The 26,940-nt window shown below is 45.2% G+C and overlaps 1 protein-coding gene across 8 annotated transcripts in view; it reads left to right on the top strand.

Annotated features, from left to right (window-relative positions):
- STAT6 (signal transducer and activator of transcription 6) overlaps positions 1-26,940 on the top strand; it is a 725,020-nt gene that overhangs the window by 171,471 nt on the left and 526,609 nt on the right. For 2 of the 8 annotated variants that reach the window (XM_086960016.1, XM_086960007.1), the window contains exon 2: positions 6,776-6,822. The exons of the other annotated variants lie outside the window; for them this stretch is intronic. The gene's annotated coding sequence lies outside the window, so the exon portion shown is untranslated. The remainder of the gene's footprint in view (positions 1-6,775; positions 6,823-26,940) is intronic. 8 annotated transcript variants of the gene reach the window in all.

Genomic DNA, 26,940 nt, shown 5'->3' with positions numbered 1-26,940 from the left:
GTTTCCCTAAAACAAGATAACTGTGTTCCCCATTTGGCAAGACCTTTAGCACCCAAGTAAGTTCCCCCCATGGAGTCGGACTTGCAACTCAGAGCTTTAAACATTTGACATCTGGTGGGCTCAAACATAACCTTGCTCTTTATGTAAACTGGTGCCATGTTTTGTCTGCATTTAAATGTAATAAAATTAATTATTTGAGTTTAACAGCCAGTGACAGTAAGACATGATCCTGTTTATTTGAATGCCATATACTTCTGATGCCCACATTTTGTGCTTTCTGTAGAGGAATATTGTATTTTAAATGTCATAATATAGAGCAATGGAGGAGTTGCTCCGTGCATTCACAGTAGTGCCTACCACTACTATTCTGTCTTGTATGGATAGTAATCAGTGCACTTTGGCCCGAGCACAAGTCTGCTGCAACGTTCTCACATGCAAAAACCTCAGTTGATGGTCAGAACGCAGAACAATGTCATACATTCACCCCAGTACAGAGATCTGGGCCTAAATCCATCGTTTTTTGCACTCCACACCACGCCAGTTCATCTGTTGACTGGGTGTGAGTGTTTGATTGGTTCAGATGCTCCGTCCATCACCACCCCCTTTTGTACCGCAAAGTTCTCACATAGCAGTCATGAAAAAGTTCTCTCTGCTGCATTGACTTCTTTAGGATTCGATAAATCTAGGAACAGCATTATACCCTCCTGGAAATCACAAGAGCAAGATGAGATGACAAAGTGGGAAGGTTACGCTCCATTGGAAGGCAGCTTATTGTAATTTATTTGCTTATTTAAGTCCATGCAAGCAAAGATGTACCAAGTGCACCTTACTTCTTTAAGCATGCTGTTTAAAGGAATATCTATATGTCATGTGTGTTCCCTGTACATAACAAACCATAGCCACTTTGTCTTTGCAATCTTATACGTCTGCTGCTATTACTGCATAAGGAGATGCAACAGGAGACCCCACTATGGTTTTCTGAATGGTACGTTCGAGACACCTTTTCACTACTACCCATCTTACTGTAACAGCTTCAATGAGGGTGCGAATTTATGAGTGCAAGTTCTCTTGGTCAACCGCCCAAAACCTTGGAGTTGGTGTCACGACTAGTTTGTATACTTTTATTTGTCACTCAGTGGGCCCACATGTTTTTTTAGGGTGCCCATTAGCAGTTTTGGAATCTGAAGTGCCTTGCATTGCTCTTGTGGCACTTTAACATCTGAAAGTTGTAGATGTCATGAGTGGATCCTAATTTGGCACATTTTCTGAATCCTATCCCCTGATTTAACTCAAAGGACACAACTGTCCTCCCTACCACCACCTCTTCATCCTCAAGTGGTCCCAGATCAGGTCTTAATACCCTGAGAAAACTCTAGATTTTCAAATGTGGTTTGCAACTTTACTGCCACTTTTATAGAGGACATGGTATCAATGCCAAGGCAATACCGGGAAGCTGTCTCCATTCACCACGCCCTAAAGTTTGGCATCCAAATATATGGTAGGCAGCTGACCAGAGTCTTGTATTGGCAGGGGTGTGCACTAGCAAAACCTTGTGAAACCCACAGTAGTATCTGCACACTGAACCTCTCCATCTAACATCAGTTCTTCTCCAGCCATGTACACTGCTCTTAGGATCGGACTGGACATTATGGCAATTCTACACTGCCAGGGGGGCTGGTTTGAAAGGTCATTCTGTGGCCTGGTTTTTTGGCCATGTGTGGGCTTGTTTTATTTACTGGCTAATCAATTTTTACTTTTTATTTCCCTGGTATTACCACAGACGTTGCCTGCAACAAGCCTATTGCATGCAGACTCGCATATCTTGCAGCGGACCTATACAGCTTGTCTTTACAAGTCCCACATTTCCCTGATTTGCAAATGTGGACTACTTATTTAACTATCAGATTCGCTGAAGGGGGCCACATTTATTTTGGTACCCGGACCTATTTTCTGTCCCAGACCGACCCTGATTGCCATGGTTTTTTAGATTAGACTTCTCCAACTAGTAGCTTGTGAGTTACTGGCAGCTCCCCAGCTGCCTCTAAGTAGCTCTCTTGTGTGTAGCCCAGCCTACTAAAGTAGAAGGCTTTGCTTGGTTGAATTAATAGATGTATTAACAAAATTGAATAGTGTGTATTCGTGCCAAAAAAGTGTGTACTCGTTTCCAAACCTCATAACTTGATATTTAGTTGAATTTCTAAAATATATTCAACTAGCAGCCCGCCCCAGCGTTGCCCGGGGCAGAAGGAGGCTGGGGGAAGCATTTCAGGTTTGCGTGCACTCCCGCGCCTGCCCCCGCCCGCCACGACATTGTCTGTGTCCCGGACAATGTCGTGGCGGGCGGGGTCCGGGGAGGGAGTGCACGCAAGCCTTAAATGCTGCCCCCAGACCCTGAGCCTTACCGCAGTTGTTCCGGGCCAACCTCCTGCACCGGCTCCCTCCTGTGCCGTGTCCCTGAAATGCTGCCCCCAGACCCTGAGCCTTACCGCAGTTGTTCCGGGCCAACCTCCCGCACCGGCTCCCTCCCGTCCCGTGTCCCAAAGCCTTACCTGAGCCGCCGCTCCTCCCCGAGCTCCTCACTTTACCGCAGTTGTTCCGGGCCAACCTCCCACACCGGCTCCCTCCCGTCCCGTGTCCCAGAGCCTTACATGAGCCGCCGCTCCTCCCCGAGCTCCTCACTTCACTGCCGCACCTCCTCGTCATCACGTACGTTGCGGCCAGCGCTACGTCGTGGCCGTCAGCGTCGCAGCCGGCGCTACTTTCAGGGCACTACTTTTTTTTAAGTTATATTTTTAAATTTACGTTTTTTTTAAATTTTCTATAGCCTATGTCCATCTGCACACCCTGAGGATTACAACAATGTATTGGGTGTGTGGATTGGCACTGTGGTTCCCGAGTTTACCTTGCCAAAAGGTTTGAGTTCTCTCTTTATAATAGTAGTATAGATACTGATATTTGAGTGATAAATCATGTGGCGTGGATAGACTTGGTAATATGATTACCTTGGTGTCAGGGGCATTGCAGCTATGGCTGGTATGCAGAGGCATTCTGAATTGATAAAGCCTTTTATAGGATCAAGCCTGATTGAGCCCTGCGACACATCATACGCTCTCGCTCGCGAGACACTGTTGTTTACAAAATGGACTTGGAGCCCGCCCATTGCTTAATATTCCTTAACTTCAGCGTCACTTCTTTTTTTCTGCCCCTTAATTGGGGGCAAAACGCGTTGGCAGTAGCTTGAGGAAAGATGGGGAGCATTTTCCGCATATAGAGTGAAGAGATGCCAATTTAATTTAGAAATCACCAAACGAACTGTATAATGGTTATCTAATGGGACAAGCGGAAATAGCAATATGTAAAGCTGTTTACCCTTCCTCATGTTACACTAGGGGAATACACTATCTGTTTTTGAGCATTTATTGCATTTAGCTCGTATGTTTCAAAACGTTTTCTGGATCGTCAATGTCGTTTTTAATGTTCATGTTGAATTAATGTTGATACTTTTGTACATTGTTGTGTCCAATTGTGTTTCTGGAAAGATTTGTTTTTTTCAGAAATCATGTAACATGTTTGTAATTCATATTTTCAAAAATAATGACTTGACAAAGTCGAAAAACATACTAGAGTAATGTGCATTTTGGGTTGTTTAAAATAAGCAATGATTTATGGCCAAACGGGGTTCCCGTAATGTAATGTATCTTTATTGGACAGCGCAGCCCAGGCGTCACTTCCTGTTTCTTCTTTAGAACATGGGCCAAGTTCTGAATGATTCCTCTTAATTAGTGTCCATCCTCGGCTCAGGCTGTGATTGAGGTGCTTTAAAGTTGAAAGGAGGCTTACGTCGGCGGTTGCAGAGTCATGTGTGCCAGTGAAGCAGGGTGTTCTTGGGGGGCTGTGCTCCTCCGACACCTCACCCCCACAAGACTGAGAGTCTAGAAACAACCTGTTAGCTTTACCCTCTCTTCACCTCTTGGCAGAAGAAAGCGGAGGTGCTCAAGGGCGCTTATCAGAAATAGTGGCACCGACCATGTGCCCCCCACCCTGGCAAGTGACAGATATTTCACGGCAGCATAACGCCATGAATACTTAACACGTGCTAGAGCTGCTGCCCTCTCAGGGCTGAATTGCGGTTCCATACCGACATGATGACTTGGACAGCAGAGAGAAGGGGGATTTGGGGGGCAGCCGAGCCGCAAGGTCTGCCCCCGTGCAGATTTGGGAGGGGGAAGGGGGGCATAGGCAGGGAGCGGCCATTTTGTCGCTTTTGGGCTGCCTGGGGATAGCCCAAAGGCAGCCCAATTATGAGGTAGGCAGCCCAAGGGTTACTTAAGGGAATGTCGCATGTCCCCAGCCACCATTTTAGGTACTGAGACCTGGTGGCTAGGAGCGGCAGAGTAGTAATTGCTCACGACGTTGAATGGTTTGGTGCGGGGGGCGGTGCCCGGATGTGTTGGTTCTCCATCTGGGGGAGAATGATATGGTGCAGGAGTCGGGTTTGGTTTTGATGAGAGCGATGAGGAGGAATTTGGCGGCGCTGCGGAGGACATGGGCAGGTTGTACGGTGGTATGGACCGAGTTGGTACCGCGTAGAGTGTGGGAGGGGGCAGTGAAACCACAGGCCATAGACAAGGCGCGGCGGAAGTTGAATGTTGAGATGGTGCGTTTTTGTCGGCATTTGGGGTTTGCTCGCATTTGGCACAGGGACATTAAGTACGATGCGCCGGAAATGTTCCGGGGGGACGGGGTTCACCTCTCCCGTATAGGCATGGATTTGTACCTGTTGGAGCTTCGGGAAGTGTTGGCTCGGTTGTTGGGGTGTGCAGGGAGTAGGGGGCGCGGGGGAGGTCTATTCTGCACAGTTTGTGAGGGGCTTTAGGGGGGCAGGGAAAGGGGGAGGTGGTGTAATCACCTAACCCTACTTTACCTGGGTGGCGGAGTTGTTTTTGATGTTGGCCAAGTTTGGCTGGAGTTCGGTTCTTTATCATTAAATTTGGGGAGTTGGGGAACGGGATCGGGAGCGGGGAAAGGGTAAAAAGTTTGGGAGTTACATTAGAGGGTACCTAGTTACAGTTGCAAGAAGGCAGATAGGTCTGTAGGTTTTAGCAGATGTTTCAGTTAGGATGTAGGGGAGGATATTGGATACTGTTAGGATGTAATTGAATTGTAGATTTGTATATTGCAGGGTGGGGGGAGTTATCATGTGGGGATCGTAGGGGTGGGGGGAGAAAAACCTAAGGGGTCAGGTAACTCGATGTTTAGAGAAGTTTTAGTTTTGTAAGGCGGTTTGCCAGTTTTAATAAATGTGATGTGCACCTGTTTCAATGAAGCGACCTTTTACACACACAAAATGGTAGTGGGTCGTGCTTGCGCCCCTTCATCCCTCCCAACTTTAACAGACTTGCACAACACTGTCGAGTTTTTTGGGCGCCAGGCCAAAAACTTGTGAAATAATGCATGCACACACAGTAGTAGGCTACTGGCAACTAACTGGCCCAGGGCCTGTGCGCTCCGCCCCCTTTAGTATGACTGTTGACGCCCTTGATGGGTGGGTGTAAAGTGTAGTACATCACACTCCTTAACACTAGACAGTGTCCAGCAGGACACTACAAACACATTTAGTCTTCAGCTTCCACAGGCTGGATGGAACTCTTTTTCCCCCGAGACCGTCTTAATATTTTAATTTTAAGAACATACTGCACGTTCCTCAAGGCAGCTTCACAATGTAAACACACAACTAAATATTCCAGTATTTGGAAACCACGTATATTTCTGAACCCCCTAAACGTCATTTTCCCAGAAATCCCCTCAACAACTCTATTGCAATACTAAAGTTCCCTGCACCCCAACTTTATGGTAACCCCAAAACAATATGTGCGCTCTTCATACGTTCAAAGCGTAGTTTTTTATATGTTGAAAATGCTGCAAAGTATTTTTGCATTAAAAATATCAAAATTCTCTTGCATAGTTGTTGGCGCAAGACATTAGGAATGCAACGCCTCAGGTTATCACAGTGTTATCACAGTGTATCACATATAATTAATTAGTCTGTAGTTAATAGTTGTGCAGCTGGTATGAAATAGGCAGACTAGATGAGTCTTGTGGTTCATGTATGCTATCAGCTTGTACGTATCACAAAGCACCTCTACAATATTAGCTAGCACTCAATATCTGGAAAGAGGCTAAACTTATCTCACAGTATAAGGTACACAAACGTCCCACCAAGACAGCATTTGTAATTGGAGGGCAAAATGCAGTTTTTCCTTGCTAACTAGAAATTGACATTTTTTCCAATTTTTCCTTGCTAAGTATATAGTCACAGTCACAGTGCTCGGTAAAATGAATTTTTCCTTGCTAAGTAGAAAGTAATGTTTTCCCCTGCACTTTATAAAGTGGGCTTTTTAGGTTTTGTGTGGCCTTGCAGCTGTCTACTTTACCTATTGCAATCATTTCTTTAAAATATGCATAAAGTGAGCTTTGGCACCACCCAGATAAGTATTGCTCTACACTTCATGGAATTGTTTGTTTCGTTCATCAACCCACCTCCTACGGAGTGCTTGTTATTGTAATGCATTAGGCGCTCTTATATTTCAGAAGTACTCTGAATTATCACACGTTAAATTCTATGTATCACAGATGCAGAGAGAGTGTGAGTGTGTGTGTTAGTGTGTATATGTATGTGTGTGTGTGTGTGTATATATATATATATATATATATATTTTTTTTTTTGAACAAAGGACGCCGCACACAGCAACTTCTTTTCACTGATTTATTACAGTGCCCAGTCTAACACCAACGCGTTTCAGCCTGACGGCCTTGCTCACGGTAAGAGTCACTACTTTCTTGCAACTGTTTTATACTCCTTTTTTGATTTCTACTATTCCCATAGACTTCTGGGATATGTAGTCCATATTAACATACAAGAATACACTTTTTGTTAGACATAGTTCACAATTCATATTATGGGATATTTTTGTTGCAGTGCATTTCATAAAGAAACCAGTGTGTATAGTGTCAGACGTTTTGGCATGCATTTCAAAAACACTTTGTATATCAATGTTATTGGAAGAATATACCTTTGTCATGTACCTTTGTCATGTTTATAAAATTTCACAACATTTTTTATATATACATATGTGTATATGAGAGCCACTCATTTGGTGAAAGTGTCTGTAGTAGTTTTTATGTAACTTACTTTCCCACCTTTTTTTATCGAGCGCTTACCGGTGCGCTCCCCGGTACGCGAACCGGCAGCGTTACGGGAGTCCTCCATTTTGTGTATCAGTAGAATTGATACATAAGATGGAGGACAAACAATGTACGGAATGGGTAGAAGGGGGCACGGTAGACAGTTTATGACCCTCTAGGTTTTCTGAGGGGGGATTAGGACGCTGATATATGGAAAAATACAAAAATTAAAATTTTGACAATTTCGCGGGGGGAGCGCCCGGTACGCGCACCGGTAAGCGAACCGGGGAGCGTACTTTGGTGAAGAAAAAAAATTAGAAAAAGATAAACGTTTCGAATGATCAGAGGTAGGGTAGCTCTGAAAAGAGCTATTGTGTTCTGTGGCTAATTTAGGTACCTACAAGTAGGTTTCAATGCACACTTTTAAATAAAGGACGAATATTCTATTCCCTTCATCAGAGAAGTGCACACCATCTCTTCTGTAGATGTGTTGAATGTTGGAACACAAGTTATTGTTGTATATTAAACCCATTCCATAGTCTCTCATGTAAGCAGAAACAGATTTATTCACATGTTTCTGTGCTTCCTCAAATTGTGGAAAAAATTGATTGGACCACTTACATTTTTGTCTTTGACATATATTGGAATATACCAAGGCAGTTTGGGGAAAAAGTGTCATTTAAAAGAAGAATACATTTTACAGCTTTTGATATTTGCTATTAAAAAACCATTGAAATTCACTGAAAAAACCATAGGTTATAGAACATATATAGTTAGGAATTAGCATTTACAAAACCTTGAAAATTCACTGAAAAAACCATAGGTTATAGACCATATATAGTTAGGGATTAGCATTTACAAAACCTTATTTTACTCGCACAAAACCATTGAAATTCCCATATATAGTTAGTTGCACTAACTATATATCGCGCACCCGCAATCCACTGCTGATGATGTCACATATTACATCATTCATGACATGGTCAGTGACATCACTGATGACATCACTGATGACATTTCAAATGACATCACTGATGACATCTCATTTGACATCACTGATTACATCACTGATGACATCACTCATGTGATAATACGATGAACCTCTTCAGACTCTAATATAACCTTACATACACTCAGTGTAAACAGACACTCACAGACTGTCACTCATCCATGGAGTTACTCACACACCTAGTCAGTCATGCAAAGAATCAATCACACCTCCATTTCATCAACTATACAGTTAAACACACCTTACTTATTTAAACATATTCTAACACATATTTACTCTCTTATACAATCCCTGATACAAGCTCACAATGATCCATACAGCCACTCACACATTCACTGGCTCTTATCCACAGTTATTTATATATGTCAACTCTCACATGTACTGTGTTTTACATATGTACTTACTTCCACATGTAGCACTGAGATATCCATTCACTCACCAACACACCCATGCACAGTCAACCGCCCATATAGCTGTTTCCACATGCACTCTTGAACTCATACACCTAGTGAATCAACTGCTTACACATCTATGCACAGAGTCACACACCTCCCAGCCACCCACACACACACTCAGCCTCCCATTCAAATACTTGGGCAACCAATCAATAACCCATATAGCCACTCATATAGCTACTGATCAACACATGCAGCAGCTTACACAACAACAGACATACTGATGCACACATTCAGACAGTTTAGTCACTAACCCATGAATTTAGTAAGACACATTTAATCACTCACTCATACAGTCAGTCATGCACCTACTAAATCCTTTATCCAGACACTTATACATCCACTCATTCTTCAATATGTAAAACATATTTAAACTTTACAGAAACACAGTCACTGGATGATGTCATCAGTGATGTCATCAGTGATGTCAAATGAGATGTCATCAGTGATGTCATCAGTGATGTCATTTGAGATGTCATCAGTGATGTCACTGACCATGTCATGAATGATGTAATATGTGACATCATCAGCAGTGGATTGCGGGTGCGCGAAATATAGTTAGTGCAACTAACTATATATGGGAATTTCAATGGTTTTGTGCGAGTAAAATAAGGTTTTGTAAATGCTAATCCCGAACTATATATGGTCTATAACCTATGGTTTTTTCAGTGAATTTTCAAGGTTTTGTAAATGCTAATTCCTAACTATATATGGTCTATAACCTATGGTTTTTTCAGTGAATATATATATATTTACATTAACACATATATAAAAATATTTTAATTTTGTTTTTCATTGTTTTCTCTGCATGTATCATTAGGTTGAGCCTGCAACAGAGCGAGCAATTAATGCACTCTTACTTGCAAGACTTATTTTTTTACACTAAAAGGCTTTGAGTCCTCCTATTGCATATCACTCTTCTTTGCTGCCTCCTAATTGTCCAGCGCAGACCAGGCGTCACCTCCTGTTTCTTCTTTGGTGTGTTAACGAAGCATAGATTGACTTCTCTTTATTAGTGTCCACCCACTGCTCGTGCTGTGATTGCGGTACTTTTTAGGGTCGAGCCTGAGTGAGCAGCATGCACTAGAGTATGCACTCTTGTTAGCAAGACACTTTTGAGTACTGAAAGGGGCTTGCAGCCCACCCATTGCTTACCAGTTGCTAGCTTGACTGTCACTCCTCTTTCCAGCCTCCTAATCAGCCAGCGTGTATCTTGGTGTCACTTAATGTTTATTCTCTGGTGCATGCACCAATCACAGATTGCTATCTCCTGAATAGTCTGTCTGCTGATTGTGCTGTGTTTGAAGCACTATTTTTACCCCTGCTACTGCATTACTCTCCCAGTCACTACTTCTCCGTGTTGATATCCTCTTTTCTCCCGACCGTCCTTGCTTGCCCATACCCCCACTCCCTACCCACGTCCGTACTTGCCCCCTTTCCCTACCTGTCCCATTCAGAAAAAAGCCCCATGACGCAGCGCCAGCTCTGTCCACATCATAACCCCTTTTGGCTACTTTTGCTTTTAGCCATGCTGCACAGCCACCCTGCTGTACAACATGGCTAAAAGGCGTTCGGAAAGCCAAAAGCTCTTGCACAGGTCCACGCTATTAACTTTGCCAATGCTTGTTACATCTGGTCTCAACAGTCCTTTGTTTATGTCAGTGTTAGAAACCAATTGTGTTTAGTAAAAACTTCAAGCCCCAGCACTGCATGCCTAAGCACGTGGTACTGTCACTGATGTTCCTCTGGAATGAGAGGAGTGTAATAAATTAGGTTATTGGTTGAGAGGGTGAAACCCTACTCCAGTAGGAACCACAATCCTTGCCAGGGTAAGGCACAAGCAAACCCCAGATTCACCCGTGCTCAACCTTTTGGTAGCTTAGCACAGAGGAGTTTGGCTTAACCTAGAGGCAATGTGTAAAATATTTATGCAGCACTTCAATCAAAAATAAAGCAAAAACGCAACACAAGAAAAATCCTACACCAATTTAGAAAATAATAGTAAATTTTAATAATAAATCAAGACCAAAACGACAAATATTCGGTCAGTAGAAATGGAGATATGCAATTTTAAAGATTTATGTGAAAATGGTGTCAAAAAGACCAAGGCGCCACCTGCGGATATCTGGTCACAATAGAATGTGGGCTGGCTACTGGGACCCAGATAGGCCTGCTGAACAAGAGTACCTTAAATCATGTTTGCAAAGGGTTTCAGAGTAATCAGTTGAAGATGTGTCATGGTGCCGAAGGGACGCAAGGTCCTGGTCGGAAATGCATCGTGCAGCGTCGGTTCCGAGAAGCTGTGAGGCAGCGATGCGAGGTCTTGCGTCGTTGTCGAGGAGGCCGTTGACGGGGGCTTGTGATGAGAAGTCCTACGCTGATGATGATTCGCCCACTGGCTGGTTCCAAAGAAATTCTGGGGCTTGAGATGTGGAGTCCTGAGCCGTCATCAAGGCTGCTATCTATGAGAGGCTTGCGATGCGAGGGCTTGTGTTAAGGGTGCGTCACAGAGCGGTGGTTCCGATGGGGCTGTGGGCTGCGGTTTGAACTCTTTGCTCCAGGAAAGTCCATGCAGCAGAGGAAATGCGTTGGTTCTTCTCGGGGTTGCTCAGTGCAGCAGAGGGGATGCGTTGGTTATGCCGGATCCGCAGATGGAGTGGCAGAGCACCCTTATGCCAACTTCCAAGGATTCATGACTGGGGTGGCACCGCTTGGCAGGGTAGGAGTCACTGGTGGCAAAGTCCAGAGGCTGGGTTTAAGGTTGTTAGAAGCCTGTTATGTCCCTGAGGCTTGATCAGGGGGCCAGCCGACTAGACCTTGGAGTCACTCTGGGGTCCTGGGTTCAGAGATGCAGGTCTAGTCCATCTCACTCAGACAGGAGGGCAACAGATCAGCACAGCAGCGCAGCAGTTCTTCAAAACAGCAGCAGTTCAGCATAGTGGCAGTCCTTTAGGCAGCATAACAGTCATTCTTCCTGGCAGAGTCCACATGTCCTTAAGTGTTCTGAAGAATTAGGTCTAAGAGTTCAATATTTATAACTGGTACCCACTTTCAAGGGGAGCAAGCTTCTAGAGGTTTCCACCTATCCTAGGGTAGAGATGAACCTTGTGATGGTGGAAAAAATATTTAGGAGTCTTTCACTACCAGGGCATGTAAAACATAAAAGTGCATGTCTACTTTTTAGGTCAAGCATTCAAGACCTCTTGTATATACTTTTGTATATACTTATATGTGTATGTACTTTGTGGGCTCTGGAGATCAGCTCTAGGACTTGTCTGCTACCGCTTAGGGACTTTTTTCTCGCTCCCCTCGCTGCTCCCTGCTCACCCAAACGTGGTATCGTAGCGCAAAACCACCTCTCCTCCAGAAAGCAACTAAAAACGTGGATATTCGACAAGTAAATGCACCTGCCTCCCCAAGCGCCTTGAGACCCTCTGGGTGAGTAGTGCGCTATATAAATCTCTGAACTTGAACTATTGAACTGTCTTGATTGAAAAAGACCAGCCGAGGTCCATAAAATACCAGAATCACTTTAGCATTCTCTAGATTCCAGCCAATAGAAATTGTCTTTCACGAGCCCCCGTAGACAATTATATTTTTTTCAAATCTTGTATTTTCAGTTATATGACCACGAAGGCCCTGATTTTATATTAAAAACAGAGCTTTGGACTATACCATTTTCCGCTGAAAGGCAATATTTCTCTCCATGTGTTCCCATTCCTGGCGTCACGCATTTTGGTGCTTACTTTCCCTCCATGTTATAGAACAGTAAATGTTTCAGCACCCACGCTAATGTGTTGCATAGCTAAATACATAATAGGTCCCAAAGGCGAGACCAATTGCATTGCAAATGCTTGGTAAATACACTGCACCCTGCCATCTGGGCTGTTCAGGGCCTACCCTAGGGTGACTTATGTATAAAAAGCATTTGCAATGCAATAGGTCTCGCATTTGCGAGAGTTTAAGCTATTGGTATTCTAAATGACAATGCCTTTTATTTATGTTTTAAAAAGCAACTTGTAAATAAAAGGCATTGCCATTTACAATGCAAATAGCTCAAACTCTCACAACTGCGAGACCTATTGCACTGAGAATGTTTGTTATTTTTGTGGCATATGCATAAAATAAAAAATATATAAAGGAAACTCACATGCATGCCAAAGTCAGCCCTATTACCTTTGCCAAATCTTACTTTGCATAGGTTCCAAGACCATGTGTCAGTAAGGTTAGCTCAGTTCTTAATGGTTATCAAACCACTCCCATGGTAAGTTTTGCAAGTATTGGACCTGTGAGGCTATGCAGACGTGTAACACAAAAAGTTGGAAAGGTGGAATCACGTTGTCTTCCCAGCTGGCCAGGCAAGCCCTGTCAAGAACGCAGGGAGGTCTGGGACATTTACCTGGAAGGCAGAATATGCCCCTCCTCTCCCATCGGTAAATGAGAATTAACTGTGACCTGCCAGTCATACTGTGACCTCTGACACATGAGCATAAATCTCGTCGGTGGATCGAAGCACGAGGAAGGGGTGTCGGAGTCTGACCCAAGTCTTGGCACTTGTGGGGTGGCCTCGGGCTCTGACATCAAGTCTGAACACTCACGTTTAAGGACAACGAACGCACTGCGTCAAAGAACTGAAAACAGCCGAGTCCGGGCCCTCAGTATTTAATCTCTCATTTAACAGGCTTTCTCCGTGGAGCTAACGGGGGGAGGGGGTAGGGAGTGAAAGCGCACGATGCGCGCATGCAAACCTCCTGTCCTGCGTGCACGTAGACAGGGAGGGAGGGGGAGAGAGGGAGCAAGCTGAGCCCTACGCACGTGAACATCTCCTGTTCACCCCCGCGTCCAGATTGCCAGTCCATTTCTTGCGCGTGCCCTTCTCTTGTCTCGCATGAGAGGCAACCCCGTAACAATACTTCTCGCTGGCGGAAGCGTTCCGCGCTGCATTCGCCAGGCTCAACCTAAAAATAGAAGGTTTGGGCCTGGCAGTAGGTTTATGTTGCCAGGTTGAAATGGCAGTTTTAAAACTGCTCACACAGGCTGCAATGGAAGGACGGAGACAAGTTTAGAGGGCTACTTAAGTGGCTGGCACAATCAGTGCTGCAGGCCCACTAGTAGCATTTAATTTACAGGCCGGGTACATGTGGTACCACTTAGTAGGGACTAATAAGTTAATTAAATAAGCCAATTAGGTGTAAGCCAATTCTAACATGTTTTTTTGGAGCAAGTACAATCATTTTAGCACTGCTTCACAGTGGTAAAGTGCGCAGAGTCCTAAAGCCAGCAAAATCAAAGTCAGCACAACAGTAGGGTTAAAAGCAAAAAGGGGAGAACCACGCCAGGAGGATCAAAGTGGCAGGACTGCTCCGCTCCCTTATCACCAGCAACTCCTTTACGTCTCTGTGGCCATAGATGACAAAGCTATCAGATCTGTATGTTAACGGCCTACCCTCAACATTCTCTGAAAGCCCTGACAGCGAAATATATGACCTTTCCTCAGGGACACCCTAGTGCCACAATTCTGCCCACTGACCACCCAATTTATACTCTGTTGATCCAGCTTAACAACCAGGGCACAAGTCCTATAAAAAGAAATGGGGGGACTGATAGTATGCAAATGACCTTGTGACGTCACGTGCTAAATGTGTCCCGATGTCTGAAATTTACACCGAGACACGTTCAGCACATTTCTGTGTGTCCCAGCCTCTTGGCAGAGGGACGGCGTCCACCCTGTGAAAAGAGTGGGGGGACGCCGTCCACCCACGTGGACCCCCGACTCGAGCCCTGTTAACAACCCACCTCAGATTCCTCTTTGCTCATCTTCCAATCTGCTACTGTCTCCAGCCCAATGCCCCCATTGCTTCACACAGTTATCCAAAGGCTCCTGAAATCTTACTACTGCCCAGGGCTCGAGTCGGGGTACCATGCGGGTGGACGGCGTCCCCCCACTTATTTTACCGGGGGACACCATCCCCCTGCCAAACAGCTGAACTTCACTCTCTGGCCTCTCTGGGACGAGGAGCGCGGCACCTTTCGTGATGTCACGTCCTGTTGTGACGTCACATCCGGTGACAGCGTCCCCCCACTTCTTGTTTTACGACTTGTGCCCTGCTACTGCCCTTAATCTATTCCTTTTTTATCAGCCACCCTTCAGGAGTTTCTCTGCAGCCTCTGAGCACCTCTCAGTCGCGACCCCCCCACAGGGCTCTTCCCCAAGCATCTTCCCTGCTCCTCTTCTTAACTGCTCTGCCCCCCAATGTGCATGCACTTCTCTAACCCTCACTCTCTGCGTTGCTCGCCAGCCTCACCCGGGCTTTCTTGCCCTTTCAGTCCTGACCTTCTCTCATACCCTGCCCCCTCCCCAGACACGACTCCTCTCCCCCTTACAACTAACCCTTTCATCTCCTCTGCCCTCCGCTGCTCATCACGTCTCTCCCCGCTCGAAGTGTAATTTCTTGCCTGAACAAAAAACTGACGGGAATTTAATGAACCAGGAAAAGTGAGTCTGTGCTTACGGCACGCAAGCACCTTCTTTTTATTAGCTGACATTTTGCAACGCACAGTGGGACCACGGGTAAATTGTCACTCTAGTTTGGCAGTTTTATATTGCGTGAACTCGACCCGCATGTGTTGGATCGCTTTAACATGTTATATTACACAAGTTCACGTTCATGTTTTTAGGCACGAGGAGATGACGTGATTTGGCCAGAATCACAGGATGTTGAGCGGCCCTGAGACTCGAATTTGGTTCCCAGGTGCCGGAGTTGGCAGGAGTCTGTCGCTAGGGCCGTATCCTCTCCAGCGTGGTATTCTGCTATTTGTGCTGCCACTGTGCACATTACGTCAAACTAGAGCGAGGAAGAAATTCCAGGAAATGCATTTCCGGCATGTAGTGATTACCATTACCGGCCTCAGAGCTGAATGGATCACTCGAGCGATGCTGCGTTCTGACTTTGCCACCCTGTTGCTATAAATAACAAACACAATGCGGTTACTAAGGGAAGGGTGAGCATGGGTGGTGCCATAGCAGGGCTTGGAGCCAAAGGGCAGGATTGTTTGGACCCTGGGCAAAGACCAGTCTCCTGATCACTTCCCGTTTCTGCTGTCTTGTTGCACACATGCTCTATTGAATGTGTAAACAATATTTTTTATGTCAATATATTACAGCTTTTTAATTTAAAATATAAATGTGGTCTCACGGCTAGACTGCCGACCTTGGAGCTGGGAAACCAAGGTTCGAGCCTCAGGGTCGACTCCACATCCTGTGATTCTGGGTTAACCACTTAATCTGCCCAAAAAAATGAATGTGTCCTTGTGTAACGTAACTGGTGCTCATGTAAAGCGCCCCAATACCTTTGGGTCGAGTTTGCGCTATATGAATGTGCAAAAGGGCTTAAATCACCTGTCCTTCTCACTGCTCAATCTGCCATCTCACTCAAACAAGCCCATCACTAACCATGCATTCATTCATCCCACTCTGCACTTATATCTGCACCCAAATTCGTATGGTCATCACTTTCTCTCTACAGTCAACTCCTCTTACCCTACTCTCACAATATTGCATCGCTCACCGTGCACTCACATGGGCACTCCTGCCACCCACACAGCGCAGAGGGTTAATGTGCCTGCTACAAAGAATGTGTATCATGCAGATCACTGAACTGAGCATGAGTAAACTATGAGAAGCGCTATAAGCAAAAGGAAATGTTTGTCAGAAAAGTGCTATAGAGAAATGAGGTGCATTGTTGGTGAGTGGTAGTGAGAGAATTAATGGAGTAGGAAATAGGGGGGGGGTGCCATTATAGACTGTTGCACTGTGTGCGACCAGTGCTGTTACCTTTGTGATACCCTGTTCAATTGTATGATCCTTGACTCTGTAAAGATCACTGTGTTATAGTTCTGTTTTTTTTCCAGCCTCGAAATGTAAAGCACCCCAGCACTTTCCTCCCTAACGTATGACCATATATTCTGTAAAATGTTCCTATGTACCTTTTCACCCCCTCCCTCCTTGCACATATCCCTTTGACTCCCTGCCTATCATATGGCCCTTGTTTCTGTATATCCCCCCGATTTCTTGCTATCATTTGTCAACCGATCTTTCTGTATTACTCTTTGAACCTGTAAAGCGCTCTGATACCCTCACGGGTCAAGTTCGCGCTCTATAAAACTTTAAAATAAATAAATAAATAAATAAGGATCAGCCGTAGCTGGGAATGTTAGTCCCCTCGAAGTTCGTGTTTAGTTGCGCCTCTGCTAGGGAGGCTGTGTGAAACTAGCACCCCGCCCCACCTCTTCCTCCCCTAAACAGCCTACTTTGCCAAGTGGGTGCGAGATTATTTTCTTACCCTCATAAATCATAAGCACTGTTTCTTCTCCCGTCCGCCATTTAATGATGAAAACTCAGACGTGCAAGAAGGCAGGAAATACTTAAATATATCCGGGAAAGTCTTGCTTTTCCTGCTACCACTTAGAAGATGAAGACGGGGCCTGCTTCTGCAATGGTGGCGCTGGGTGCAACAGTCTTTGTTGGCGCCCTCCGCCCAGTGACCTCCTTCCTCATGCCTGTCCTTGCCAGTCCCTACTACCCTCTGGTGGTGCCCCTTATCTCTCCTGAGCCCCTCACACATATATTTATTTTATAGTGCAGCACATCTCAGTGTCCAATGTAGACTGCCAGAGCGCTTTACATCACAAACATATTTATAGAAACAGTGACTCATTCAAGTGTGTAAATCTTAAAATGTGTATAGGAAATGTTACTTAAGACAACGAGAGCTACAAGTTCATCCATACTGGTAGGCAATATGTGCTTAGAATGCTTGGTCTGGTGAAACAAAGGGTCAGATTAACTTAATGTTAACGATGAGCAGTAAGCGAAGTAACTGCGCTGTGTTGCATGAAAACGAAGGAGTACAATAGCACCATATTCACTAAGATATGGTTGATTTGCTCTCTCCTCTAGTGCCTGTGTGAGGTAGGCTGCCTTGCGCCAATGCATACACTCTTGCACCACAGAGCAAGGATGTTTGCGTGATGTACCGTACGGTACAGCACACATGCAAAGTTGGAAAAGTTTGGAAAAAATAAATATTTTTTCCAACTTTTCCTCAAGTCTTTTCTACCAAAGTTAGTAAATAAGGTTTAGTGTCAAAACGCATGGGTGAGTGCATGGGAACGTCCATACACGCATGGTATGCATCTATGGCGTAAAGTAACACATATTGCTACTGTGTGTTACATTAGGGCTACTGTCCAGTGCAATTCAAGATTTGCACTGGAAAGTAAGCCAGAAAACAAAATCTTGCGCCAGGTTTGCGAAGTGTTACTAAATCTACCCCATAAACATAACACAATGTTCATCACAATCATTAGCTCTTCCTTTCTAGCTGATATTTGACCTGTGCCTGCGCTCTGTGCGCTTCAGGATTCGAGCTGCTGCTTGTTTTTAAAGCTTACCTCGTTTTTCATTTTATTTCCGTTTTCTGTTATTATTGCCTGCTTTTAACTGCGCCTGGCCCTCACTTGCATTTTAACTTCTGGGAAACACACCGCTGTTGGGCGGGTCCGCTTCCCTGCGTAGCTCCTCGCAGTAGCGCCATCTTGGAAGTAGATGGTGCCGCTTTTCAGCGCGAACAGGTAGGCTTGACGCTTTAGTTGTCAGTTGGACGCTAGGCGGGTACATAAGTGAGTCATGCTGACGCGCAGCGGTCACGCGCAGCGGGGACGCCAGACTGACGCCGGAGTTACGCCAGAGTTAAGCCCGTCTGCGCCCGTCCGTGCTGAGGACGCGCTGCAGGACGGGCTGGACCCTGGGACTCCCGACTTGTCCGCTCCTTCTTCCAAGGTCGATTTGTTTCGTGTCTTGTTGTCCCTTAGACCCCCTGTGATTCTTTGCTATCATCGGCTTCTTCCGGAGGCTCTACATCAGGCGCGGTCATGCCCCTCATGTAAAACATCCTTTGACTTTTCTACACAGGCTACTAGGAGTCCTGCTCCCCCTCTCCCTGGTCGGCCTATCGGTCAACCCAAACAGGGCTTTCTGATTAATGCACGGTCTCTGATCAAACATGGGATAGATTTTCATGACTTTGTTAGCATGAGGCAGCCTGACTGGGTCTTTGTCACCGAGACTTGGGCCTCGGATTCCTCTGGTCACGACCTTCTTCTGGCTATACCGGAAGGATATGCGCTTCAGAGGTTGGATAGAGTGCGTTGTAGAGGTGGTGGATTGGCTATTCTTTTTAAGTCCACACTCTCTTGCACTGTAAAATCTTTATCGGTTCCCACCGATCCATTTGAGGCCCTATATTTTTGTATTGTGTGTGCCCCGTCGAGTTCCTTCACTGGAATCCTCGTATACAGACCTCCAGGCTCCAGAACCAATTTCTGCTCCGAGCTTTTTAGAATTCTGGAACCCTACTTTGGTAGATCTCATTTTACCATTCTTGGTGATATGCATTTTCATTTAGAGGATATGGCGTCGAAAGACACATCCTCCCTGGTTAACTCCCTGGAGGCATGCGACTTTGTCCAAAGGGTTCTCCATCCGACCCACAAGGCTGGTCATACCCTCGATGGGATATTTTCTAATGATTCTAGACTAACTGTCGGCATGCCTGTACCGATAATTTGGTCTGATCATTTAGCAGTCCCCCTGTCCTTAGACATTCCCTGTCTGGAAGGTAATCTGGGTACCAACAAGAAATGTCTCAAAAGAAACTTCAGGAATCTTACAAATGAGGCTCTGGCCCCTTTTATTCAAAATACTAATATCACATCTCAGCGGATGGTGAATGAGGTGGCACAAGAACTCACAAAAACAACAAAACCCCTGCACTGGATAAACAACAATAATGTCTGGGTGACTTCGAGTATCAGTAGCATAAGTCAAACATGCACATCGAAATTTCCGAAGTCAATAGACTGCAAAGTGCTGAAAAAGGAATTCCAATGAAGTAAAGTTCTTGGTATAAAACACCGGTTTATTGTTCCTCTTGTACTGGCCAACACGTGTTTCATCGCAGGGAAACAGACTGCGAATCTTCAGGGCTGGATATAGATACAAAAGATGCATTTGTATGGTTGTTCTACACGAATTAAGTGAAAGTGGTTGGTGAAACCCTGGGTGAAAACTTGGCATGCCATGAAGTGACATTGTGTCAACAAAGTGACTTGGATTTTGTTATACAAGTGACTTTAGTGAGAGTAAAAAGTGATATTGTTTCTGTAATGAGTCTACAGATTGCGTGGATTTTACCACACTTTAGCAATCTAGAGCATTATTAATTCTTATAGAAAAACACACTGACCAGTGCGAAAAAATGAAAAGTGGCGAAGTTAAACATAAGTGTCTGTGTTTGTTATCGGGTACACACCCCTTTGTGACTTGTAGTGACTGTTTGGTAAGTCCATATGAACCATGCTGTCCAACACATTACATATGCTTTGTTGAAACTAACGATAAACTTTGCAGTGTAAACACGATTTGGAATTGATTACAGCAAGCAAGGCAAAAGTGGATAGCACTAGTTAAAAAAAGGAGGGGGTGTTAATTTATTAAATAGATTGTGCTAATTCTAGACTTTCGTGTGTTTCAAAGTATCCTTTTCGTTATAAAAGAGACTCATTTTACTTATTTTGTTCTAGACAAAAAATAAATAAATAAAACCCCAACGCTCATCATGTAATGTTTAAGACAAAAACATGCTCCAATTGGTAAATTGTTGTGGAGCCAAGGGGTAGTATCAACAGTTGCAGTAGAAACGATAATTAATCCGCACGCCACTGGTCACTGCGCGTGCATCACGGAAAGGGAGGATATCTGTAAATAGGTGCTGGAAGTTAAAAACTGTGCATCAGAAAGGAACACCAACTGTAGAAAACCTTGTGTGTATCTAAACACGTATTACGTGGTATTGCGGTAATTATAGCCCTTATTGTCATGATAGCCGGTCATACCAGGGGGCTAGAAACAAATCCGAGTTGTTTTACCAAAAAATGAACAGGACTATAGGACTCACCCTCTTAAGTGAAAGAACCGGAAATGGTGTTGTGGCCAACGCCCGAAAGGGCGAAGTGTGGAGGATGGACGTTGCTCGCGTAGTTTGATGGTTTCTATAGGTATACATAATGTGTGTCATATAGGGTAATAGACAGAGACGGTTATGTAAATCGCACAAAAGACGGGGGGGGGTTCAACAACCCCTGGATTAGTACTCATACCTTAATATAGTGGTAAGGAAGCCATAACCGGGAGGAGAAGATATTGAAGCAGTAGCGCTCAAGTTTAGGTAAACAGGCGGATACACCTGTAAAGGGAGTGAAGAAAAACAAAGGGGTATAGTGGATTCCTCCTCCTTACTATTTTGGCATTTGTCGGAGAAGAGAATGGATCGGTTCAAAACGCGAGATCATTTACCTGACTGAATGTGTTCCCCATCCTGTAGTTCCCGGCGCCGTTTTTCAAAGACGGTCACCTGACAGGAAGTTGGGCCGTCTTTTATGATGTAGTTCCGTTTCTGTGCTCTTAAAGAACTAGACCGTTTTTAACATTTTTGGTGTTGGTAGTTTTTCCAGCAAAATACTTTTTTAGTTTGAGGCTCCGTATAAATTTAAAGAGATCTATTTTCGTTTGGCATGTGTCTCCTGTTGAGTAGGGGTTGAAATTAAGGCCTTTAGAAAGAAGGTTGGTCATATCGGGAGTTAGTGGAAAAGAGGAAAGGTTAACTACTTGGACTTCATTGTGTTCGTTCCCTATTTCCTTGCTGTTCCTGACCTTAGTTTTTTTCGGTAATCTTCGTTTGCCACCCCTGCTGCCTCTATGGGTCTTTGATCTGTTGTATCCCTTTGGGGTTGGGGCTTGTTCCCTTTGCGCATACGTTCTAGTTCCACTAAAAAAGGGGTACTGTTGGTGTCTTGCATGTCCCCCCTTTCTTGTTCAGGTTCGCTTACACCTGCAGAATTTAGGGATGCATTACTGGATGAGACAGAGCTGGGGGCAGATGAGATGTTGCCACCTTTTTTGGGATTATTGGGTCGAATTAGAGAGTCGTATTTGCGATCATAAGTAAAAATTCGACCATTACGGTAATCTGCGTCATCTCTTTTAATTTGCCTAGCCTTCCTGTTTTTTTTTTTTGCTGTTTCTTGGATCTGTGTGTTTATTAATTTGTTTATTTTTACTTAATACGTTGTAATTTTAGCTGACAATCATGTATTTCACTGTTATGTCGTCTGCTGACTGACACACCAGATAAACTCTAGGGATAATCATCCATGAGACCAAGAATCAACTAAATTAACTTCTGTCTCACCCCCGTTTTTTGATTCTTGGTAGTCCCTAAAATGTGCCCCCCCTTTTTTGGAACACCGACTTTTTTTGAAAATTTAGTATTTCTTTTAAAAATTCCACCACCAATCTTCACCTTACTCCACACAACGGAGTAGTCTAGTATTTCCTCTAAGTGTAGTCGTGTTTTCACTAGGAGTAAAATACACCGCCGGTCTAGTTCTTTAGGAGCACAGAAACGGAACTACATCATAAAAGACGGCCCAACTTCCTGTCAGGTGACCGTCTTTGAAAAACGGCGCCGGGAACTACAGGAGGGGAACACATTCAGTCAGGTAAATGATCTCGCGTTTTGAACCGATCCATTCTCTACTCCGACAAATGCCAAAATAGTAAGGAGGAGGAATCCACTATACCCCTTTGTTTTTCTTTACTCCCTTTACAGGTGTATCCGCCTGTTTACCTAAACTTGAGCGCTACTGCTTCAATATCTTCTCCTCCCGGTTATGGCTTCCTTACCACTATATTAAGGTATGAGTACTAATCCAGGGGTTGTTGAACCCCCCCCCGTCTTTTGTGCGATTTACATAACCGTCTCTGTCTATTACCCTATATGACACGCATTATGTATACCTATAGAAACCATCAAACTACGCGAGCAACGTCCATCCTCCACACTTCGCCCTTTCGGGCGTTGGCCACAACACCATTTCCGGTTCTTTCACTTAAGAGGGTGAGTCCTATAGTCCTGTTCATTTTTTGGTAAAACAACTCGGATTTGTTTCTACCCCCCTGGTATGACCGGCTATCATGACAATAAGGGCTATAATTACCGCAATACCACGTAATACGTGTTTAGATACACACGAGGTTTTCTACAGTTGGTGTTCCTTTCTGATGCACAGTTTTTAACTTCCAGCACCTATTTACAGATATCCTCCGTTTCCGTGATGCACGCGCAGTGACCAGTGGCGTGCGGATTAATTATCGTTTCTACTGCAACTGTTGATACTACCCCTTGGCTCCACAACAATTTACCAATTGGAGCATGTTTTTGTCTTAAACATTACATGATGAGCGTTGGGGTTTTATTTATTTATTTTTTGTCTAGAACAAAATAAGTAAAATGAGTCTCTTTTATAACGAAAAGGATACTTTGAAACACACGAAAGTCTAGAATTAGCACAATCTATTTAATAAATTAACACCCCCTCCTTTTTTAACTAGTGCTATCCACTTTTGCCTTGCTTGCTGTAATCAATTCCAAATCGTGTTTACACTGCAAAGTTTATCGTTAGTTTCAACAAAGCATATGTAATGTGTTGGACAGCATGGTTCATATGGACTTACCAAACAGTCACTACAAGTCACAAAGGGGTGTGTACCCGATAACAAACACAGACACTTATGTTTAACTTCGCCACTTTTCATTTTTTCGCACTGGTCAGTGTGTTTTTCTATAAGAATTAATAATGCTCTAGATTGCTAAAGTGTGGTAAAATCCACGCAATCTGTAGACTCATTACAGAAACAATATCACTTTTTACTCTCACTAAAGTCACTTGTATAACAAAATCCAAGTCACTTTGTTGACACAATGTCACTTCATGGCATGCCAAGTTTTCACCCAGGGTTTCACCAACCACTTTCACTTAATTCGTGTAGAACAACCATACAAATGCATCTTTTGTATCTATATCCAGCCCTGAAGATTCGCAGTCTGTTTCCCTGCGATGAAACACGTGTTGGCCAGTACAAGAGGAACAATAAACCGGTGTTTTATACCAAGAACTTTACTTCATTGGAATTCCTTTTTCAGCACTTTGCAGTCTATTGACTTTGGAAATTTCGATGTGCATGTTTGACTTATGCTACTGATACTCGAAGTCACCCAGACATTATTGTTGTTTATCCAGTGCAGGGGTTTTGTTGTTTTTGTGCAATTTGTGTGGATTTTCGTAATCCAACCTTGAGCGGTTACGAGGGATTACCGCCCGCCCTTTTGCCTGGATTTCGATACTCCATAGCAGTATAATACTTTGCGGTTACTTGGTTGCGCGCCTGGCCATTTCTGGAATACCTTAAACCCTCCCAGTAGATCAGTGGCACAAGAACTCATCGACTCTATTACCGAAGCCGTAGATGAGCTAGCCCCCCCCCTCTCTTAAATTTGTAGCGCGACAAAAGCCAACAGCTCCTTGGTTTACTGATGCACTGAGGCTTCTCAGACAAAAATGCAGAAAGAAGGAACGGGGATGGCGCAAATCCTGGGACCCTAAAGATAGAGAAGCTTACAAGGGCATGTTACGAGAATATAAGAGCAGAGTGATTAAGGAAAAAACAGGATTATTTTACCAACTTGACCTGTGCTCTCACGTCATCTAAAGAGCTCTTTAAGATCGTGGACTCTCTATGCTCTCTCCAGGCACCCGACCCCGTGGTTGCTTCACAGGAGCTATGTAACAACATCTCAGACTTCTTCTATAAAAAAATAGATGATATCTATCTAGCTCTACAATCACAGAGGATCTCTCTGAGTGAGGAGGACTCCTCTCGAGTCAAACTTCTGGAATCTTGGGATGCGGATACTCCTCAGGTCCTTAACCATTTCCCTGCGCTCTCCCTGGAGGGACTCAATCTCCTCCTAGATAAAACGAAATCAGCTTCTCCGCTGGACCCGGTTCCTTTGAAAATACTAAAGGACCGTAGGGACATCATTCTTCCTCCGATGTTGGAAATAATGAATGGAGCCATGGAACATGGTATTTTCCCGATGGCACGGAAGAGAGCTATCGTAAAGCCTCTTCTCAAAAAGTCCACCCTGGATCCCGGCATATTGAAGAACTTCAGGCCAATATCCCTCTTGCCGGCCCCTGCTAAGATGCTGGAGGCCCACTTGAATTATCATCTTTCCAATTTCCTTGATGCTTCAGGGTTTTTGGATGGGTCCCAGCATGGCTTTAGAAAGCTACATAGCACGGAATCTGCTTTGACTAAAGTCACGGATAATATCCGCAGGAAAGTAGATCTGGGGCAAACCACCGTGCTTGTACTGCTGGATCTTACAGCAGCATTCGATACCCTGTCTCCCGCCACTTTAACATCTAGGTTAAGGGAGGCAGGGGTAGCAGGACCGGCCCTCAGTCTCCTGAGCTCCTTCCTTCACCAACGAGAGCAGCGTGTAATGCTAGGAGAGTACCTCTCCCCTGTTAAGTCTTTGCAATGCGGGGTGCCACAGGGGTCGGCATTGAGTCCGACCCTGTTCAATATCTACGTGGCCCCCCTTGCAAGACTAGTAAGATCTCAGGGGATGGAGGTAGTGTCGTATGCCGACGACACGCAGATTATGGTGTCCCTGACCCACTCTGTTAATGTCACTGCGTCAAGCTTTAGATCCTGCATGCAACTTGTTGCAGAGTGGATGATTCTCAACTCACTAAAGCTGAATGGTGACAAGACAGAGGTCCTGGTCTTTGGCAAAGACCAGGGCATGTTGTCGGGTGAGTGGTGGCCTTCATCTTTAGGCATCTGCCCCACTCCCACACAATCTGCTAGGAACCTAGGCGTCATCTTTGACACTCGGCTCTCCATGGAACTCCAGGTCAATAGGACGGTGGCCACCTGCTGGGGTGTCATTAGGACTCTGAAAAGAATCGTCCACTATCTTTCCCCTCAGGCACGGAAGCAGGTTGTGATCGCTCTTGTTGGCTCAAGGCTCGACTATTGTAATTCACTTTACGCCGGGGCCAACAAGGGCCTTCTGCAGCGCCTGCAGGTTGTACAAAATGCGGCGGCGCGTTTTGTTCTGGCCCTGCCTTGGCTGTCCTCTATGACCTTGGCTAGGAAGAATCTCCATTGGCTCCCTATTCCCTCCAGAGTCCTGTTCAAACTTCTCTGCCTCACATTTAGTGCTCTGATGGCAGGCCCAGCTGATGCCCTTGGATCTATGCTCACTAGGTATGTTCCGAACAGATGTTTACGCTCGCTAGAGCTAAACCAACTGGTTATTCCGCGAGCTAAGAAGGCTAGATGGGGGAGCAAGGCCTTCTCCATCCTGGCACCCCAGATCTGGAATACACTTCCCCTGGAGATCAAATCATTGCCTTCACTTGATCTTTTCAGGAAAGCGTTGAAAACTTGGTTTTTCACTAAAGCATATCAGTAAGCTCCTGTTTCTGACTGCCGTCAGCTAGTTGTTTGCGTTAGGCGCCTTGACGCCCATTGGGCATAGTTGCGCGTTATAAATGCCATTTCATTTCATTTCAATATTGGGGCGTGGCTAAGCACGCAATGGAGATGGACGCATTAGAGTAGAGCTCCAGCTCGAGCTCACCTTCTTCAGGCCATTACTCCGCTAAATGTATCCGTCAACAGCTATAACTCTAGGTGAAGCGGTATCAAGCTGTCGATCACCGCTCTGTAGTTTTTGGGGCCGAACGGGGGCTTCTGGCTGCGCCGAAGCCTTCCAGTGCGGCGCAGCCGCATACGTGACCACCTGCCCTGCGAGCCCAACTACGAGAGGCCGAGGCTTGTGTCTGCGCGCTGGGCCCTGGGGTGCGGCCTGGTGAATGGAGTGACCACGAATGCCTGGAGGCGCTGAATCCAGCGGGAGCAATTGCGGCTTGGTCCCAGAGGTGCACAGGCATTGAACAACACACCCAGAGTTGTGCCCCAAGACGAGGTGCCCGCCCGGGACGGCCGGCGGAGATCGCCATGCCGGCGAGTCCATCTACGAGAGGCCAAAGCTTGTGACTGCACGCTGGGCCCTGAGGCGCAGCCTGGTGGGTGGGGTGGCTGCGCCTGGCTGGGAGCGCCGAATCCGGCGGGGACGATTGCCCCAGCGACCCAGAGGTGCACTGGAATTGGGCACACACCCAGCCGCCGTTTATCCTGGAGGCCCCGCGATCTTGAAGAGCTGTACCCCAGAGCAAGGTACTCACCCGGAGCGGCCAGTGATAATCACCGTAGAGCAGAGACACCGGTTAATGAGGATTGTGACAAAGAGC

Source organism: Lissotriton vulgaris, chromosome 1_1 (genome assembly GCF_964263255.1).
Source record: "Lissotriton vulgaris chromosome 1_1, aLisVul1.2, whole genome shotgun sequence".
Classification (NCBI taxonomy): Eukaryota; Metazoa; Chordata; class Amphibia; order Caudata; family Salamandridae; genus Lissotriton; species Lissotriton vulgaris.
Note: the sequence above shows the minus strand (reverse complement) of the source record. Positions and strands in the feature narration are given on the sequence as shown.